The sequence below is a fragment of the Oncorhynchus mykiss genome, chromosome 1 (genome assembly GCF_057628025.1).
Source record: "Oncorhynchus mykiss isolate SJ-2025 chromosome 1, ASM5762802v1, whole genome shotgun sequence".
In the NCBI taxonomy this organism is placed as follows: domain Eukaryota; kingdom Metazoa; phylum Chordata; class Actinopteri; order Salmoniformes; family Salmonidae; genus Oncorhynchus; species Oncorhynchus mykiss.
In genome coordinates, this window is record NC_143022.1 from 38907829 (window position 1) to 38929947 (window position 22119).

General features: G+C 43.7%; 2 long non-coding RNA genes across 2 annotated transcripts in view; one reads left to right on the plus strand and one right to left on the minus strand.

The window, feature by feature from the left end:
• Positions 1 to 1496: 1496 nt before the first annotated feature.
• LOC149985492 (uncharacterized) lies at positions 1497 to 3718 on the plus strand. The gene is made up of 2 exons (XR_016494906.1): positions 1497 to 2197; positions 3059 to 3718. It is a non-coding gene; the product is annotated as an uncharacterized LOC149985492 (long non-coding RNA).
• Positions 3719 to 16614: 12896 nt separating this feature from the next.
• The window catches only part of LOC149985493 (uncharacterized), a 39220-nt gene continuing 33715 nt past the window's right edge, over positions 16615 to 22119 (minus strand). The window contains exon 3 of the long non-coding RNA XR_016494917.1: positions 16615 to 16659. This is a non-coding gene — a long non-coding RNA (uncharacterized LOC149985493). The remainder of the gene's footprint in view (positions 16660 to 22119) is intronic.

Sequence of the window (22119 nt, forward strand, 5' to 3'; positions counted from 1 at the left end):
GGTGGAGCGCACGCTTCAAACATATTGTGTAATGTGAATTGTCAATGATCATGGCCCTACGGATCCTCATAGGCCAATTATGCAATCGATGTGGTTAATATGTAATGAAATTAATTATATGAAGACAATTGAAAGGGTGAAATGAGAAACGTCATAGTTTGCTAACTGATCGACTTTGATACCAAACTAATGGGGATTATAGATTGAATAACCATTCACTGTTTGTATTCTTTCATGATTTATGATAAATAGTTACGAGCCTAAATGACTCACGGATGATTACTATTGACTTCTTAATGAACTGGATTGTTGACTTCCCTAATTATGTTAATCATGAATGATTGTTGTGATATGATCTTTGGGATGACGAATTTGATCGGATACATGTTATTTGTTTCCTTTGTGATGCAGCACAGACTACCTTTTTGGTTAAAGGAATTCCTGCCTCAGTCTCATCCATTCCACAGTCACCTGACACCTGTTCACCTTCACTGTCAGTCATCCTACCTGTCCAGCTACCCACAGAGATTCCACTAATCTTTCATTATGTGTTATTTCATAGTTTTGATGACTTCGCTATCATATTACAATGTAGAAAATTGTAAAAATATGAAAAACCCTTGAATGAGTAGGTGTTGTCCAAACTTTGACTGGTACTGTATATATACACACAGTGCCTTTGGAAAGTATTCAGACCACTTGAATTTTTTCTACATTTTGTTACATTACAGCATTATTCTAAAATTGATTAAATACAAACATCAATCTACACAATATCCCATAATAACGAAGTGAAAACAGTTTTTTTTAAATTAACAAATGTATTTAAAACAAAAAATATATAAATATATGTTTTAATATCAAGTATTCAGACTCATTGGTATGAGACAGATCTGAGCTCTGATGCATCTTGTTTCCATTGATAATGCTTGAGAAATGTTTACAACTTGATTGGAGGCCATATGTGGTAAATTAAATTGATTGGACATGATTTGGAAAGGCCCATTGTAGATAGTGCATGTCAGAGCAAAAACCAAGACATGAGTTCGAAGGAATTTTCTGTGGAGCTCCGAGACAGGATTGTGTCGAGGCACAGATCTGGGGAAGGGTAGCAAAAGATTTTTGCAACACAATGGCCTCCATCATTCTTAAATGTAAGAAGTTTTGAACCACCAATACTCTTCCTACAGCTAGTCAAACAAACTGAACAATCGGGGGAGAAGGGCCTTGGTCAGGGAGGAGACCAAGAAGGAACCTGATGGTCACTCTGACAGAGTTCTAGAGTTCCTGTGCGGAGATGTCAGATCCTTCCAGACATACAAACATCTCTGCAGCACCCCACCAATTAGGCCTTCGTGGTAGAGTGGCCAGATGGAAGCCACTCCTCAGTAAAAGGCACATGACAGCCTTTTACACCTAAAGACTCTCAGACCATGATAAATAAGTTTCTCTGGTCTGATGAAATCAAGATTGAAGTCTTTGGCCTGAATGCTAAGCGTCACGTCTGGAGGAAACCTGGCACCATTGTCACGAACCGGCTCAAAGCCCGTAACAAAGGGAGACAACGTGGAGATAAGGAGTAACAAAATATATTTATTAACTAAAGCAACTAAGGAAAATATACAATGATGTGTGTAATCAGTAATCAGTAGCGTAAGTGAGTGTTTTGCATGCATGAATGTGATAATGCAGGGTGTTGAAAGGTGCCAAAGCAAACAAACAAAAAGTCAACAAGAACCACAACACAATCTACAAATGTCTGCATGGAGAGAGAGTCTCCTCCATGAATGGGGAAGGGGTGTATTTATCCTGGGAAACACCTGGGCCCAGGTGTTTCCCATGTAGCTGACGACCCTCTCAACTCCGCCCACCGGCATCCTAATAAGGAAGGAAACAAGAACAAAGACAAAATACGGCAGACAGAGTGGGAGGGTCGTCACATTCCCCCCCATAAAACCGGGGACCAACAAGGACCCCGGAACAACATACCAGCCCCTGCAGTCCCAAATTGGTGAGGGGTTATGTGTTCACACTTACAATTTGCCCCAGCCAATCGCCTCCCCAAACCTCAGCAACCTTCGCCCAGGAAGCAACATTTAAGAGGAACGAAGAAAACAAGACCAGGAGGGAGCAGACAGGACAGAGAGAACATGACAATAGGAAGCAATGGTCAGTCCCGTAAACATTTAGGAGCAGGGTGCACGAGAGAGCGCATCAGCAATCACGTTTTCAGATCCCCTGATGTGCCGCACATCGAGATGGAATGATTGTAAAAATAAACACCATCGCATTATCCTCTGGTTTGGACACATCATGGACCTCAAAAAAGTGAGGGGGTTATGGTCGGTGTAGACCACAATAGGTACTACCCCCGACCCGACATACACTTCGAAGTGTTGTAGCGCCCAAATGAGTGCTAGTGCTTCCTTTTCAATAACCGAATAGTTCAACTGATAATCGTTAAACTTTTTGGAAAAGAAACTAACAGGCCTCTCAACCCCAGACACATCTGCTTGCAGCAAAACTGCACCTGCCCCCACATGACTAGCATCCACCTGCAAGGTAAATGACAAATCCATGCGAGGAGCAGCCAGCACCGGAGTTGAGGTAAGCAACCTCTTTGCATCTTCAAAAGCGTGTTGACAACGAGTAGACCAAACGTAAACAGCCTTAGCTTTCAGCATATCGGTCAAGGGAGCGACCACAGTAGAGAAGTTACTACAAAAACTACGGTAATAACCAATCATGCCCAAGAAACGCATCAGTTCCTTTTTAGTAGTTGGTGATGGAAAAGCATCAATAGCTACCACCTTAGCCCGAACAGGACGCACTTCACCCTGCCCAACCACTTTTCCAAGGTATGTAACGGTTGCCTGAGCAAACTCACATTTAGCCAGATTGATTGTGAGGCGAGCCGCAGCCAGACGCTCGAACAAGGCTTGAATACGGGACAGATGTTCTTCCCAAGTATCTGCATATATCACTACATCGTCCAAATAAACAGCGCACCCGGTCAGACCGGCGACAACCCTGTTCATAAGTCGCTGAAAAGTCGCAGGTGCATTACGCAGACCGAAACTCATAACCGAATATGAGTACAGACCAAAGGGTGTAATAAAGGCAGAGATTTCACGTGCCCTAGTCGTCAGTGGCACCTGCCAATAGCCTTTTAACAGGTCAAATTTGCTCACAAACTTAGCTGCACCGACTTGATCAACACAGTCCTCCATCCTAGGAAGAGGAAATGAATCTGGCTTTGTGACACTGTTTACCTTACGGTAGTCCGTACAAAATCGGTTTGTTCCATCCGGTTTACTGACCAAGATACAGGGAGAAGCCCAACTGGAGAAAGAAGGCTCTGCTATGTTACTCTCCAGCATGTACTTGACCTCAGCATCCAGACAACGTAGTTTCTCTGAAGAAACTCTATAGAACCGCTGACGAATGGGGTCAGCATCTCCAATGTCAATATCATGTTCCATTAAGTTTGTACGTGTAGGTGTATCAGAAAACAAACCTGGAAATCTCTGAATCAGACCAACCATCTCTTTCCGCCCATCAACAGGTAGGTGAGTGAGAAGACTGTCTAAGATATCCAGTGTTTCTGAATTTTTCAATCTACCCTGCAATATACAATCGTCAGGACCAGGAACATCTTCCTCCTCATGCACAGATCTAGCACGACAAGAACCCAAGGAAACAACGGTATCAGCCAAAAGAACAGGTTTAGCGTCCTCTGCAGAATCCCACTGTTCAGTCTCAGAGGAACGTGCATAATAGGGTTTTAACAGATTTACATGGCACAGCTGGTGTGCTTTCCTTCGTTCTGGAGTGGCCACTAGATAATTTTGCTCAGTGTACTGGCGCAACACTGTATATGGACCTTGAAACTTTGCTTGAAAAGGAGAACCAACAATTGGTAACAGAGCAAGAACCTGGTCACCCGGACTAAATTGACGAGGCTCAGCTCGGCGATCAAATATGCCCTTCATCCTCTCCTGTGAAGATGATAACTTCTCTTTAGCCATTTCACCAGCGGCATACAGCCGTCTCCGGAAATCACACACATACGATAACAGGGACTGAGGAGGCTCGGGAGACTTCCAGTCATCCTGGAGAACAGATAAAAGTCCACGCACCCTATGTCCAAACACAAGGTAATTTGGACTGAAACCCGTGCTCTCCTGTGATACCTCCCTAGCGGCTAACAGTAACCAAGGCAACCCCTCCTCCCAATCCTTATCCATCTCAGTACAATAAGCTCTCAATAAAGACTTTAGAGTTTGATGGAAACGTTCCAGTGCTCCTTGACTTTGCGCGTGATAGGCGCTAGACAAATTGTGTTTAATATGGAGCTGTTGAAGAACCTGACTAAACAGATTAGAGGTGAAATTCGATCCTTGATCACTCTGAATGACCTTAGGGATTCCAAACAATGAGAGAAACTGAGTCAAAGCTTTTAACACAGATTTAGTTGTGATAGATCGGAGAGGATAGGCAGCAGGAAACCTAGTGGTCTGACACATCACAGTGAACAGGTAACTGCTACCCTTTTTAGAACGAGGCAGGGGACCCACACAGTCAATAATCAGATACTCAAAAGGTTGGCTGAGTACAGGAATAGGAAACAATGGTACCGGTTTAATAGCTTGATTAGGCTTACCAGTTAATTGACAGGTGTGACAAGTTTTTATAAAATCAGAAACATCCCTCTTTAATCTAGGCCAAAAGAAATGTCTTAAAATGCGATTGTAGGTTTTCCTCACCCCCATATGTCCAGCAACGTCGCTGTGGGAAGTTTCCAACACCAAGTCACGAAGCTTAACTGGTACAACAACCTGACTAATTGCCTCCCCCAGAAAACAACTATCATGAGACACCCACTTTCTCATCAGGACATCCTCTTGGAGAAAATAGCCATGGGCGACATCTCCCAACTGTTCTACAGGCACAATTTGGTCACGCAACTCTTCTAACGTGGGGTCATCCCGTTGCGCATTAATTAAATCTGAGCGGGTTACAGATAACGGAATAACAGGGAAAACAGTGGCATACTTCTTTGTATTATTATCATTAGTCGGCGCAGTGACCAATTCGCCACGGCTCAGAGAACGTGTCACTGCACACGCAGAGAACACCTCTGGGAAACTCTGTACACTCTCATCAGGAATCCCAACAAATGAAGGCTTAGTGGAAACCACTAGAGATGGAAACACGGCAGGCCATACACGCTCACCAGCCAAGTTATTCCCAAGGATAACGTCGATACCCTCAATAGGCAACGAAGGCCGCACTCCCACAACAACTTCACCTTTCACCAGTCCACAATCCAGCATCAGTTTATGCAATGGAACTGACAGAGTGTTCAAACCTATTCCCCTAATTAGAACACTATTCCCCGAATCAGTCTTAGCAGAAAAGGGTAACACAGATTCCAACACAAATGATTCAGAGGCACCTGTGTCTCTCAGGATCTTCACTGGCACTAGGTCTTTACTTCCTAACATAGACACAAAACCTTCCGTAATAAAAGGTAAATAGTCTGGATCAATATGGACTTTCACATTCTCCTGGGCCTGAGGAAATGAGTCATGAGTGAACTGATGTGGAAAAGGTGCAGCTAACGCGGTAGGCTTGGATTTAGCGTAAGCACCCTTTGACCTGAGAAGTGGACATTCGTTTTTCCAATGACCTGAACCTTGACAGTAGTGACACTCCTGCCCAAAGTCAGCTTTACCATGGGAGTCAGGCTCAACCTTAGTTGAATAGAACTCTGCCCGTGAACCAAAGTATCTCGGTGAGCGAAGCCCAAATCTATCCGAACGCCCCCACTCTTTCCGAATACGAGGCTCTGCAAAGACACTTTTGTGAGTCAACACATACTCGTCCGCCAAAACCGCAGCTTCAGCGACATTCTTTACTTTCTGTTCGTTAATATACGTGGCAATACGATCAGGAATTGTGTCCTTAAATTGTTCTAACATAATCAGATCACACAGCCCTTGGAAAGTCACAACTGCAGAGGCGGAACACCAGCGATTAAACTGTAAAGATAATTGTCGCGCAAATTCAACATGAGATTGCTTATCATCCCTTTTTAATGTTCTAAATCGTTGGCGGTAAGCCTCAGGGACCAATTCATAAATCTGTAACACAGCTGTTTTAACTTTATCATAATTGGCACTGTCGTGTACACTAAGAGCTGAATACGCTTCCTGCGCTTTACCAGTCAGCACACACTGCAACATTAAAGTGTGGTCAGAATCAGGCCAACTCCTAGCGTCAGCAACACGCTCAAACAACGAAAAGAATGTCTCGGGATCCCTTTCATTAAACTGAGGCAATAACCGTAAGTTCCCAACAATATCAAATGTCTCTGGGGCATGACCAAAAGAGGAACTACCCCTAGGTAAATCTGGATCACCTTCCCAAAACAAACTCTCCCCTGAGATCTTTCCTTCCCTAACCAACTCTATACGTTCTTGTTGCAACTTGATTTTAGCACGCTCCATATCTTGTTTAAATGCCAATTCCTTTTCATACTTTACACGATCATGCTCTAGCTTCTCACGATCATGCTCTAGCTTCTCACGATTACTTTGCCGATCATGCTCTAGCTGTAACAAAAGCAGTTCTTTCTGCTGTTCAAAAAGAAGACTACTTGGACTAACCGATGGAATGGCCATTGTAACGTTATGGGGAGACGACAAACTCTCAGCAGAGGCTGGCTCAGTGGTAACTTCAAGAATACCACTCTCCATCAGATTGGCCTTCAATATCAACCTAATAGAATTCTTTAGACGTTTATCACTAATCTCAACGTTGTAGTGTTCAGCGACCTTCAACAGCTGTTCTTTAGTACCTAAATCTAACAATTTCTCCGATGGAAAGCGAATGAATTCATCTATATAAGATGCCATAGTTACAACAACAAAACACAAAAAAAAAAAAAAAAATCTCGCTCTTCCCCTCTGCTGAGCACACCAGACCATAACCCGATAATTGACAATCACCCTGAGCACCACAGAAGAGAGATGAGATACGGAGCTTCCCCAAAACCTACAATAACTCAACCCTAGTCTTCGTGCAGATTTGCAGTGGGAATTTACGCACTGTAGCCCGCTGGCAAGGAAAAACTCCCCAGCATGCTGGTAAATTCCACCAAGCCACGGATGTGCCCCCGAGACAACTGCTCAGTCCACAGACACCACACAAAAATAACAAACATTAACCATGCCCAACATATTCCAAAAATGAAACATGTCGCTAAGCCTATCAGGGGAAAAAAGCTATAGCTCCAGGTAGCAAGTTCCACTACCCTACCCAAATCTCCCACTGAGGTACACAGCCGATTACTCACCTCAGGCTGATGTCCCAAAAGAAAGTAGAACAAACGTTTCCAGGCTAGGCAGGGCCTGGAAACTAACCATTATACTCTCTCCAACGCAGCACACAACCCAACCAAAGGCAACCAATACTGGGCCTATTAAACTCAAACACAATATACAAACAAACACGTACTTCCACGGTCTCCCAAACCAACAGTTCAAATATCCCGGATGAGCCCCCACTTGTCACGAACCGGCTCAAAGCCCGTAACAAAGGGAGACAACGTGGAGATAAGGAGTAACAAAATATATTTATTAACTAAAGCAACTAAGGAAAATATACAATGATGTGTGTAATCAGTAATCAGTAGCGTAAGTGAGTGTTTTGCATGCATGAATATGATAATGCAGGGTGTTGAAAGGTGCCAAAGCAAACAAACAAAAAGTCAACAAGAACCACAACACAATCTACAAATGTCTGCATGGAGAGAGAGTCTCCTCCATGAATGGGGAAGGGGTGTATTTATCCTGGGAAACACCTGGGCCCAGGTGTTTCCCATGTAGCTGACGACCCTCTCAACTCCGCCCACCGGCATCCTAATAAGGAAGGAAACAAGAACAAAGACAAAATACGGCAGACAGAGTGGGAGGGTCGTCACACCATCCCTACGGTGAAGCATGGAGGTGGCAGCATCATGCTGTCGGGATGTTTTTCAGTGGCAGGGACTGTGAGACAAGTCAAGATCAAGGAAAAGATGCAGCAAAGTACAGGGGGATCCTTGATGAAAATCTGCTCCAGAGAGATCATGACCTCAAACTGGGGCTAAGGTTCACCTTCCAACAGTACAACAACCCTAAGCACACAGCCAAGACAACACAGTGGTGGCTTCGGGACAAGTCTCTAAATGTTCTTGAGTGGCCAAGCCAGAGCCCGGACTTGAACCCGATCGAACGAACATCTCTCGAGAGACCTGAAAATAGCTGTGCAGCAACGCTCCCCATCTAACCTTGACAGGATCTGCAGAGAAGAATCTGCAGAGAAGAATGGGAGAAACTCCCCAAATACAGGTGTGCCAAGCTTGTAGTGTCATACCCAAGAATTCTCGAGGCTGTAATCGCAGCCAAAGGAGCTTCAACAAATTACTGAGGAAAGGGTCACAACTTATGTAAATTTTATATTTTATTTTTTTATACATTTGCAAAAAATTTCTAAACCTGTTTTTGATTTGTCATATAATTTGTATATACAGTTGAAGTCGGAAGTTTACATAAACCTTAGCCAAATACATTTAAACTCAGTTTTTCACAATTCCTGACATTTAATCAGAGTAAAAATTCCATGTCTTTGGTCAGTTAGGATCACCACTTTATTTTACGAATGTGAAATGTCAGAATAATAGTAGAGAAGTGTTTATTTCAGCTTTTCTTTCTTTCATCACATTCCCAATGGGTCAGAAGTTTACATAAACTCAATTAGAATTTGGTAGCATTGCCTTTAAATTGTTTAACATAGGTCAAATGTTTCAGGTAGCCTTCCACAAGCTTCCCAAAGTAAGTTAGATGAATTTTGGCCCATTCCTCTGACAGAGATGGTGCAGGCCTCCTTGCTCGCACACGCTTTTTCATCTTTTTCCAACACATTTTCTATTGGATTGAGGTAAGGCCTTTGTGATGGCCACTCCAATACCTTGACTTTGTTGTCCTTAATAAGCCATTTGCCACAATTTTGGAAGTATGCTTGGGGTCATTGTCCATCTTGAAGACCCATTTGTGACCAAACTCTAACTTCCTGACGTCTAGATGTTGCTTCAATATATCCACATAATTTTCCTCTCACCATGATGCCATCTATTTTGTAAAGTGCACCAGTCCCTCCTGCAGCAAAGCACCGAGCCCACATGCTTTACGGTTGGGATGGTGTTCTTTGTCTTGCAAGCCTCCCCTTTTTCCTCCAAACATAACGATGGTCATTATGGCCAAACAGTTCTATTTTTGTTTCATCAGACCAGAGGACCTTTCTCCAAAAAGTACGATCTTTGTCCCAGTTTGCAGTTTCAAACCGTAGTCTGTATTCTTATGGCGGTTTTGGAGCGTCAGCTTCTTCCTTGCTGAGCGGCCTTTCAGGTTATGTCGATATAGGACTCGTTTTACTGTCGATATAGATACTTTTGTACCTGTTTACTCCAGCATCTTCACAAGGTTGTTATTCTGGGATTGATTTGCACCAAAGTACGTTCATCTCTAGGAGACAGAATGCGTCTCCTTCCTGAGCGGTATGACGGCTACGTGGTCCCATGGTGTTTACACTTGTGTGCTATTGTTTGTACAGACGAACGTGGTACCTTCAGGCGTTTGGAAATTGCTCCCAAGGATGAACCAGACTTGTGGAGGTCTCCCATTTTTTTCTGAGGTCTTTGCTGATTTCTTTTGATATTCCCATGATGTCAAGCAAAGAAGCACTGAGTTTGAAGGTAGGCCTTGAAATACATCCACGGGTACACCTCCAATTGACTCAAGTGATGTCAATTAGCCTATCAGAAGCTTCTAAAGCCATGACATAATTTTCTGGAATTTTCCAATCTTTTTAAAGGCACAGTTAACTTTGTGTATGTAAACTTCTGATCCACTGGAATTGTGACACAGTGAATTATAATTGAAATAATCTGTCTGTAAACACTTGTTTGAGGAAGTACTTGTGTCATGCTCGAAGTAGATGTCCTAACCGACTTGCCAAAAGTATAGTTTGTTAACAAGACATTTGTGGAGTGGTTTAAAAATGAGTTTTAATGACTCCAAGCTAAGTGTATGTAAACTTCCGACTTCAACTGTAGTTGAAGTGCATTCGGAAAGTATTCAAACCTTTTGACTTTTTCCACATTTTGTTGTGTTACAGTCTTATTTTAAAATAGATGAAATGAATCATTTTCCTCATGAAACCACCCTCAATACCCCATAATTACAGGATTTTACAAATTGTTGCAAATTTATTAACAATCAAAAACAGATTTTACGTAAGTATTCAGAACTTTTGCTATGAGACTCGAAATTGAGCTCAGGTGCATCCTGTTTCCATTGATCGTCCTTGAGATGTTTCTACAACTTGATTGTGGTAAAGTCAATTGATTGGACAGGCACATGCCTGTCTATTTAAGGTCCCTCAGTTGACAGTGCATGTCAGAGCAAAAACCAAGCAATGAGTTCGAAGGAATTGTCCGTAGAGATCTGAGACAGGATTGTATCGAGACACAGATCTGGGGAAGGGTGCCAAAAAATGTCTGCAACACTGAAGGTCACCAAGAACACAGTGGCCTCCATCTTTCTTAAATGTAAGAGGTTTTGAACCACGAAGACTCTTCCTACAGCTAGCCGCCCTGCCACACTGAGCAATCAGTGGAGAAGGGCCTAGGTCAGGGATGTTCCCAAGAACCCGATGGTCACTCTGACAGAGCTCCAGAATTCCTCTTTTGAGATGGGAGAACCTTTCAGTAGGACAACCATCTCTGCAGCACTCCACCAATCAGTCCTTTATGGTAGACTGGCCAGACAGAAGCTATTAAGAGGCACATGACAGCCGGCACCTAAAGGACTCTGATGTGGAAAATGTGGACAATTCAATGGGTCTGAATACTTTGTACTTGTATGTATTTATACAGTTCCTTGCGAAAGTATTCGGCCCCCTTGAACTTTGCGACCTTTTGCCACATTTCAGGCTTCAAACATATAGATATAAAACTGTACTTTTTGTGAAGAATCAACAACAAGTGGGACACAATCATGAAGTGGAACGACATTTATTGGATATTTCAAACTTTTTTAACAAATCAAAAACTGAAAAATTGGGCGTGCAAAATTATTCAGCCCCTTTACTTTCAGTGCAGCAAACTCTCTCCAGAAGTTCAGTGAGGATCTCTGAATGATCCAATGTTGACCTAAATGACTAATGATGATAAATACAATCCACCTGTGTGTAATCAAGTCTCCGTATAAATGCACCTGCACTGTGATAGTCTCAGAGGTCCGTTAAAAGCGCAGAGAGCATCATGAAGAACAAGGAACACACCAGGCAGGTCCGAGATACTGTTGTGAAGAAGTTTAAAGCCGGATTTGGATACAAAAAGATTTCCCAAGCTTTAAACATCCCAAGGAGCACTGTGCAAGCGATTAATATTGAAATGGAAGGAGTATCAGACCACTGCAAATCTACCAAGACCTGGCCGTCCCTCTAAACTTTCAGCTCATACAAGGAGAAGGCTGATCAGAGATGCAGCCAAGAGGCCCATAATCACTCTGGATGAACTGCAGAGATCTACAGCTGAGGTGGGAGACTCTGTCCATAGGACAACAATCAGTCGTATATTGCACAAATCTGGCCTTTATGGAAGAGTGGCAAGAAGAAAGCCATTTCTTAAAGATATCCATAAAAAGTGTTGTTTAAAGTTTGCCACAAGCCACCTGGGAGACACACCAAACATGTGGAAGAAGGTGCTCTGGTCAGATGAAACCAAAATTGAACTTTTTGGCAACAATGCAAAACGTTATGTTTGGCGTAAAAGCAACACAGCTCATCACCCTGAACACACCATCCCCACTGTCAAACATGGTGGTGGCAGCATCATGGTTTGGGCCTGCTTTTCTTCAGCAGGGACAGGGAAGATGGTTAAAATTGATGGGAAGATGGATGGAGCCAAATACAGGACCATTCTGGAAGAAAACCTGATGGAGTCTGCAAAAGACCCGAGACTGGGACGGAGATTTGTCTTCCAACAAGACAATGATCCAAAACATAAAGCAAAATCTACAATGGAATGGTTCAAAAATAAACATATCCAGGTGTTAGAATGGCCAAGTCAAAGTCCAGACCTGAATCCAATCGAGAATCTGTGGAAAGAACTGAAAACTGCTGTTCACAAATGCTCTCCATCCAACCTCACTGAGCTCGAGCTGTTTTGCAAGGAGGAATGGGAAAAAAAATTCAGTCTCTCGATGTGCAAAACTGATAGAGACATACCCCAAGCGACTTACAGCTGTAATCGCAGCAAAAGGTGGCGCTACAAAGTAATAACTTAAGGGGGCTGAATCATTTTGCACGCCCAATTTTTCAGTTTTGGATTTGTTAAAAAAGTTTGAAATATCCAATAAATGTCGTTCCACTTCATGATTGTGTCCCACTTGTTGTTGATTCTTCACAAAAAAATACAGTTTTATATCTTTATGTTTGAAGCCTGAAATGTGGCAAAAGGTCGCAAAGTTCAAGGTGGCCGATTACTTTCGCAAGGCACTGTATATATTTTTACATGTTGGTCATTTAACAAACACTCTTATCCAAAGCAACTTACAATTAGTCAATTCAGGAGCGACCTGCTAGGTTCGATGCAATCAAGACGTGTGCTTAGCCTGAGATGCCCAACCCTGAAAGGTTGGAGAGGAGGATCTGATGGTTCACATTGTTAAAGGCAGTGGATAGACCTAGTAGGATGAGGACAGAAGAGAGAGAGAGAGAGTCTGCTTTAGCAGAGCGGAGAGCCTCTGTGACAGAGGAGCGCAATGTCAGTTGAGTGAGCCGCCTTGAATCTTGACTGGTTAGGGTCAAGAAGATCATTTTGAGAGAGTTGGTTAGACAGCTGCTCAAGTGTTTTGAAAAGAAAAGAAAGAAAGGATACCGGTCTGTAGTTGACATCATAGGAGTAAAGGCTTGGGTTCTCTTGAAGTCAGCCAGTGGTCAGGGATGAGTTGATGAGGAATGGGAGAAGGTCTCCAGAGATGGTCTAGATAAGGGAGGAGGGGATGGGTTCAAGTGGGCAGGTTGTTGGGCGGCTGGACATCACTAGTCGCAGGATTTCATCTGAACAGAGAGGGGAGAAAGAGGTCAAGGTGTAAGGTAGCTCTGTGTAAGTGGGATCAGTGGGCTGGAATATTCTCCTAACCTTCAGAAAACTGGACACAGGAATGTTCTTGCAACATTCCCATGAAATATGTCTAGAACATTAATATCTTATATTCTGAGAACATGGCAACCATGTTCTGTGTAAGTTTGGTGGGAAGTTGATGGAATAATCTTCTATGTTCCGTTTGACATTAAGGGAATGGTATCTTGGAAACAGACCTGGCATGTCACTGGAACATTCCTAAGAAAATGTTAGGAAATTACCAAATGAGACTCTTAAGTGAATATTCTCTAAAGTTGTGAGAATGTTTGTTGTTAGCTGGGTGGGGTTTGATTGGGTGGGGTTTGATTTCAAGTAATGCCCACTAACACGGGGTGTTAGCTTATAAAGTATCTCTCAAACCACTCTGAGCGGACACCAGCTGTCCAGCTAACTTATCTGATCTCACAATAAGAAAGTTTGATTAAGTGTACTGGGCTGAACAGGGAAACATGAATGGGCAAAAGCGATGAGGATGAAGCCTTTCTCAAATCAAACAGTAATCTGTGCCGCTCGATCATGTTGTCCACAAGCTAGCAAGATGCATCGTTTGGAAACACACATCTCTTTTCAATATATTTTAAGGCATATAAAGCCTTTTATAGATATACTTTTTAAAGCAATTACTTTTGCATGTGAAAGAATCCTACTCATTACGCCACGTGCTTAACCTACGTCACTTCTGTTTTGAGCCGACTTCTCCATCGGCCAAAACAGGACACCTGGCCCAAACCTGGGAGACGGCCTGGTTCCAAAATGAATGCAATCAACGCTAACCTGATTCGCCCGGGGTATTAATCAAATCGCTCACTGGCAGTCAAACACCTAAGCTAACTGGCTGAAGTTGTCAAGCTTGCTCTGGATGGTGTGTTAGGAAGATAGTCAGACATGTTAAAAGTTGCTTATGTATTCTATCACTCTGGCTATCCAAAGGAACCTCTCACTTGTTTCTGTGGTAACAAAAAGTTAAAGTGTATCTTCCGGTAGAGGAGACAGTGTTTCCAAACACACATTGCTCCTTTCCAGATGGAGTCATAGGCTACTTATTATCAGTGCGTTTTTGGGATAGTATGATATATCCACTAAGGATATACTATACAAAAGTGTCTGTTTGCTGATTGCTGGTTTGTCTTTATGCCTGTGGTTCTGTCATCACCTCCTTATTCTTCCTCCGCAGTCTATCTGATTGCATAAATGTATTCGCTTTGAAAAAAAATTATTCAGCACGGCTCATTCAAATTGGGATCTAATCTTTCCAATGTGACAAAGGATACGAGGAGCCAGATAAGTGATTGCATGGGTTATGCATACTGTACCCTTTTGTCAGAGATTCCTGGCCTCCAATGAAATAACGTGGATAGGGTATCCATCTAGTCAATCTAACCAGATATGCTATTCAACATTGAAATAAAACAAAGTATCCCTGTAACAGTTTAATCAATACAAATGTGTTTGTTTGAATTCCAGATCCTGAACACCATCACATGAGAAGGTGTTTCAATATACCATTCATGAATTATCACAAACTAGCAGAAACCAGACACTTTCTGAATAACACAAGGGTCTTACTAAAAATGGTTTGAATTACTACTTAACGGTAGAAGTGCAGAGGAAGTCAGTTTGACACACGCACGATGTTAGAATTTCATTGTCACAAACAGAATTTGTGTTAAAAGCCGTTTTAAGAGGACCAAATCCCTGGAGTGCCAAAAAGTGACTTTTTCAAGTACTCCTACAGTCACATGCAGGTAAGACATTTAGAATTAAAAAAATATATTTTACCCACTTTTTCTTGATATCCAAATACGATCTTGGCTCACCGCTGCAACTCCCCAACGGGCTCTGGAGAGGCGAAGGTCAAGTCATGCATCAAACGAAACATGACCCGTCAAGCTACGCTTCTTAACACCCACTCACTTAACCCGGAAGCTAGCCGCACAAATGTGTCGGAGGAAACACAATTCAACTGACGACTGATGTCAGCCTTCAGGCACCCAGCCCGGCACAAGGAGTTGCTGGATCACAGCGAGCCAAGTAAAGCCCCCCCTGCCTAACCCTCCCCTAACCCGGACGACGCTGGGCCGGCTGTGCACCGCCCTATGGGCCCCCCGGTCATGGCCGGTTGTGACACAGCCTGGGTTCGAACCCCAAGCTGTGTTGACACCGTAACATTACTATATTGTATCAGAAAGAGGTGAGGTTTCCAAAACACCCACCTTTGCCAAATATCTAATTTTTGAATAGTTAAGCTTTAGTTAAAAATATCACATTTTCCACAAATAAGCATTGTTCCTTTGCGCTCTACACGTGCACGCGGCAGCAGATTGCCTACAGCAACATAAATTAAGGGGGGAATTTTTTACCTTTATTTATCTAACTAGGCAAGTCAGTTAAACATATTTTTATTTTCAATGACAGCCTATAAACATTGGGCTAACTGCCTTGTTCAGGTGCAGAACAACAGCTTTTGACCTTGTCAGCTTGGGGATTCAATCTTGCAACATTTCAGTTACTAGTCCAACACTCTAACCACTAGGCTACCTTCCAGGTAGTGTGGCCTGGCAGTTTAACCCTTGGTATGGTGGAGTGGTGTTCAGATCATTTTCAATGTTTATTAAAATAAAAATTATATAATAAATTATTTTTTCAACCTGAGACTCATTGGCCTTGGCTCATTTTCTGTGAGGAACATGTAAAATAACACATTTTCATTGAGTGCACACTATGCACCCCCCTACACATAATTTGTATTAAATATGTGGTGTTCGGGTTGACTGGACCCGAGGGTAATACAAGTGTGGAAGAGTGTGTGTGTAAGTGAAAACAAGTAAAGATTTAACAAAGGTATGCAGAATGCCTTCACTCTGTCTTCCTCCTCCCTGGGTCTGCTCTTTCAACATAGCACCAAGAACCTGTCTATCTCCCTGCCTGTCTGCCTGTGTCCTGGTTTTCTCGTACTCTCTTTACCCTTTGTAGTGTGTGAAACTACACAATGCCTTGCGGGAACCTGCACAATGTTATTTAAATACATTATTTCGATAAATTATTTTGATGCGTTGCTAAAAATTCAGTATTTTCCCCAACTCTACCCCAGCCAGGTGCAAATTGGAGGAGGAAAAAAACAAATAAATAGCTTTGTATGTGGGGCTCCTTACCAAAATCAATCAGTATGGCAAAAATAATCTCTGCTCAAATCATATTTGCAGAGAGAGAAGCTTGTGTGGAAGGAGCGTCTTCCACTTTGGAAGATTAAGAATTTTCCGTATATGAGGATCATGCCTCTGTCAATTTCGAGTCTGACAGTGAGTTGGAAGAAGAGAATGAGATTGACCCTCAGCCAGCCCCAGGACTAGCCCGTCAGCAGCCAGCCCCAGGACCAGCCCGTCAGCAACCAGCTCATCAGCAGCCTGCAGGAAGAAATGTAAAAAAAATAATGAAATTGAATGGTCTTCTTGCCCAAGGAATGAGCCACCCAGCATGGCGGCCAATGTGATAAGGATGCAACCAGGGCCGACGCGGATTGCGGTTACTCATAAGCAGGACACAAAGTATTATTTTGAACTGTTCATCCCAGACAACATCCAGAAAATAATTGTGGACTGCACTAATTAGGAGGGAAGGCATGTTTTTGTAGAGAGATGGAAGGAGATGGACCAAACTCATTTACATGTATACTTTGGGGTTCTTGTCCTTGCTGGTGTTTTCAGATCAAATGGGGAATCCAGTCCATCCCTGTGGGATGCAGAAACTGTCAGAACTTTTCTGTGTAACAATGTCTCTGGACAACTGTCACATTATTTCCAGGATTATCCCCTTCATTAACCGTGACACCAGACCAGCTCGGTGGCAGAGAGACAAGTTGGCTGCAATCAGATCAGTGTGGGACAAGTGGGTGGACCACGTCCCCCTGTTTTCTAACCCTGGGCCCAAGATTTCTGTTGATTAGCAGCTTATGCCATTTAGTGGCCGCTGCCACTTCAGACAGTTCGTACCGTCTATACCCGCAAAAAGTTGAATCAAGATCTGGGCTGCCTGTGATGCTGTTTGTGTATAAGTGTATAAGGGGAAGCCAGATGGAGGAGCCCCTGAGAAGAATCAAGGGATGTGATTTGTCCTGGACATGACACAGGGACTGTGACCACAGCATCACAAGCAATTACTTTTTTACGTCACACAAGCTGGAACAGGAGCTCCTTAAAGAGGAAGTTGACGATGGTAGGAACAGTATGGAAAAACAAGCCAGAGATCCCACCTCAGCTGTTGAATACATGGAACAGGCCTATTATTTCTAAGTTTGTGTTCACGGCCGACACATCCCAAGTGTCCTACATGCCATAGAAAGGCAAAAATATGCTACACTGCATAGGGATGGGAGAATCTGTGGCCAGGAACATCAAAAAACAGAAATCATAATGAATTACAATGAAACAAAATGGGAGGGGTGGACAATTCAGACAAACTGGTGACTGGCTACAGCTGCAAAAGAAGAAGCCTTCGCTGGCCACTTGTGATATTCTTCAACATCTTGGACATCTCGGCGTACAACACTTTTGTCATCTGGATGGTATTGAACCCAGATGGGAACAGAGGGAAGCTCCAGAGGAGAAGGCTCTTTCATGAGGAGCTGGGCAAGGCATTGGTAAGACCTCAAATACAGAGGAGGCAACATATCCCAAGGATCCCAGCCTCTGCAGCCATCGTGAGGAGGATTCAGGAGGAGGATGCTGGTGCAGCAGCCGCCCAGCCCATATAACCAAAAACTCCTAATCAAGTCAAATGTTAATTGTCACATACACATGATTAGCAGATGTTAATGCGAGAGTAGCGAAATGCTTGTGCTTCTAGTTCCGACAGTGCAGTAATATCTAACAATTCCCCAACAACTACCTAATACACATCGAAAGGGGTAAATGAGAATATGTACATGTAAGTACAGTATATGGACGAGTGATGGCCGAGTGGCATAGGCAAGGTGCAATAGATGATATAAAATACAGTATATACATGTGACATGAGTAATGTAAGATATGTAAACATTATTAAAGTGGTATTATTTAACGCATTGTTTAAATGACTAGTGATCCATTTATTAAAGTGGCCAGTGATTGTGTCTCAATATAGGCAGCAGCCTCTCTGAGTTAGTGATTGCTGTTTAGCAGTCTGAAAGCCTTCAGATAGTCTCTCGGTTCCAGCTTTGATGCACCTGTACTGACCTCGCCTTCTGGACGGTAGCGGTGTGAATAGGCAATGGCTTGGGTGGTTGATGTCCTTGATGATCTTTTTGGCCTTCCTGTGACATCGGGTGCTGTAGGTGTTGTGGAGGGCAGGTAGTTTGCCCCCGGTGATGCGTTGCGCTGTTGCGCCTTCTTCACCACACTGTCTGTGTGGGTGGACCATTTCAGTTTGTCTGTGATGTCTATGCCGAGGAATTTAAAACTTTCCACCTTCTCCACTGCTGTCCCTTCAATGTGGATGAGAGGGTGCTCTCTCTGCTGTTTCCTGAAGTCTACGATCATCTTCCTAGTTTTGTTGACGTTGAGTGAGTTTTTTTTCTTGACACCCCACTCCGAGTGCCCTCACCTCCCTGTAGGCTGTCTCCTGTTGTTGGTACCTATACCGGAAGTAAGTGTGAGTAACAAACTTGTAAATACGGAAATAAGAATAACTTGTAAAAATCTGTAAATACAAACAAAATTGTTAAACTTCTTATGGCTTAGATCGCGCTAACAGGATCGATATGACAAAATCCAGTGAAAGTGCAGGGCGCCAAATTCAAAACAACAAATCTCATAATTAAAGTGACTCAAACATACAAGTATTTTCCACCATTTTAAAGATAAACTTGTTGTTAATCCCACCACTGTGTCCGATTTCAAAAAGGCTTTACGACGAAAGCACAACAAACGATTATGTTAGGTCTGCACCTAGTCACAGAAAAACCCAGCCATTTTTCCAGCCAAAGAGAGGAGTCACAAAAAGCAGAAATAGAGAAAATTTAGTTTAGCCAAAGACAGCAACCACGATTGGCTGAGATAATTAGTGTACTGGACATGCCAAGAGATGAGTTTGGATTGGTCCGCCACAAAGCATGCTTCTGTTTATTTGTGCTGGTCAGTATGTCTAGGTAATCCTGTCGAACGCAGTTTTTTTTATGTATTGTGTATTAAAACTGTGTTGCTCTCCACTTTCTGGAGGACTGAGTTTGGAATTCGAGTCTGGTAGCTAAGGAGATGGAGAAAACGCCTGTCTCTGGATTACATCTTCAAACTAAGGGCAACCATGGCATCCGACAGGAGATGTGTCTAACCATGAATGATGTATACATACGGGTAAGATAGTCTAGTTAGCTACATTTTCAGATTTTACACGTCTCACATTTTGACAGAAAGAGCCATTTGCTTGGCTAGCTATAGGCTAATGTTAGCTAGCTAACATTGAACCTGGTTGGTTAGGTACCTGCAGATGCATGCAGGGTAGTAACGTCAAGATTTGTGATTATGATCCATTGTTTACCTAGCTAGCTAGCTAACGTTAGCTCACTAGCTAACATTACGTGTATGACTTATTATTCGTATCTCAGAGCAATTTGCTTTGCTGGCTATAGCGTAATGTTAGCTAGCTAACATTGACCTGGTTGGATAGCTACCTGCAGATTCATGCATGATAGTAACGTCATGAGTTGGGATTATGGTTCATTGTTTACATAACTAGCTAGCTTCATGTCTTAACAAAAGACTCCGCTATAAGTAACCATTTCGGGTGCATTGCTAAATTCAGTCTGGCCATCTATTCATATTTCAGAGCACTCTCATCCAAGTGTGCCAGAGAGCGCAGAATAACTGAATTTACGAACGCTCAACACCCTTTGAATATGGCCGGTGTCAGTAAACATCGGCAAAAAAGCTTAATTAAATTGCTACTAGCAGCACAGTTGCAGTCACCAACGCTATGGATTACATGAAAACAGCCTAACCAGCTCTGCTCATTATTTGTCTGGAAGTAGCTAGCAAGCTAGCTAATGTTAGCCAGTTAGGTTAGGTGCTTGACTGCCGCTGTGAGGTCAGAACATTTAGATCAACCCTACTCATTGGCTAGAGCGTCCGGTGTGTGCTCTGAACTTGTAACGTTCTGAGTGTAGTGGGTGAGAAGTCAGGCGCAGGAAGCAGAGAGTTCAGGGGAGTGCTATTTTAATGCACCACAACGGCGAACATAAGCCAACCCCACGAAAACACAGGGCGTAATACAAAACAAACGCCCCAAACAGGGGGACTTAAACTGTCCAGAAAAGACCCACGAAATGGGAAAGCACGTAACTCACAGACGTGCACACAAGTTTACACAACACAGAAGGTCACAATAATTAATCCCGCACAAGGAACCAGGCGGGCCGGCTGACTAAATAAAGCCTCACTAATTATACATAATTCAAAACAGGTGCACTCAATGAACACATAAGGAGGGGGAGGAAATAATCAGTGGCAGCTAGTAGGCCGGCGACGACGACCGCCGAGCGCCACCCGAACGGGAAGGGGAGCCACCTTCGGTCGGAGTCGTGACAGAACTCAAACACTCTGAATATACAAACTGACAATCTGACAGCACAGTTGCAGTCACCAATGCTCTGGATAACGTAACAACCTAGCCAGCTCTGCTAATGTTCAGTGAGCTGTTCTCTATCTATCACTTAGATGTCTGGAAGTAGCTAGCAAGTTAGCTTGGGTGCTTGACTGCTGTTGTTAATACATTCAGATTTAAATCAATTCAAATCAAAAGAGATGGGTGGGGCTCATTATGGCCTTTTCCACGACCACGGGCCATTACGAGTATATCTAATGCTCCTTCAGTCTTCCAGGCTTTTATTAACAAAGTGTTTCGGGACATGTTGGGATGGGGCGTAGTGGTTTAATATAGATGACATTTTGGTCTATTCTGCTGACCGCGCCTAGCACGTCTCGTTAGTCAGGTCTGTGCTGGGAAGACTGTTGGAGCGTGATCTATACGTCAAACAAGATAAGTGTTTGTTTTTCTAGCAGTCTGTGTCCTTTTGGGCTACCTCATATCCTCGGAGGGAGCGGAGATGGAGGAGCAACGCGTCAGAGCAGTCAGGTCATGGTCCATCCCCAACTCCGTGAAAGCAGTCCAGTGATTCCTGGGATTCGCCAATTTTTGCCGGCGGTTAATCCAGGGCTTCAGCATGGTGGTCGCGCCTCTTACCTCCCTGCTGAGAGGAGGTCCCCAGCGACTTCGTTGGACTGCGGAGGTGGAGAGGGGGGTCGTCGTTCGAGACACTTAAGGCACGCTTCACCACTTCTCTTGTGCTGGCACATCCCGACCCCTCATTTCCCTTCAACGTCGAAGTGGATGCCTCTGAAGGAGTCAGTGCAGTGCTGTCCCAGCGCATCGGAACCCCTCCAAAGCTGCGGCACTGCGCCTTTTATGCCAAGCAGCTGAGCCCCGCTGAGAGGAACTACGACGTAGGGCACCGGGAACTCTTGGCGGTCAAGAGGGAGGCAAGGAGGCACTGGCTGGAGGGGTCCAAACACCCTTTCCTGGAGTACATCAGGGCAGTGAAGAGGCTTAACCTGAGACAGGCCAGGTGGGCTCTATTCTTCTCCAGGATCCAATTCGCGCTTTCTTATAGGCCAGACTCGAAGAATGTGAAGCCAGACACCCTGTCTCGCTTCTATGACGCAGAGGAGAGGGAGGGAGAGGAGACCCCCTTCTCTCCATCCCGTATCATCGCACCAGTGGTGTGGGAAGTGGACACCGACATACGGCAGGCCCTGCGTACGGAACCCACACCTGCACATTGCCCGGAGAACCGTGCCTACAGGTGTGTGGGACTGCCTCCTTACCTGGGCGGCACC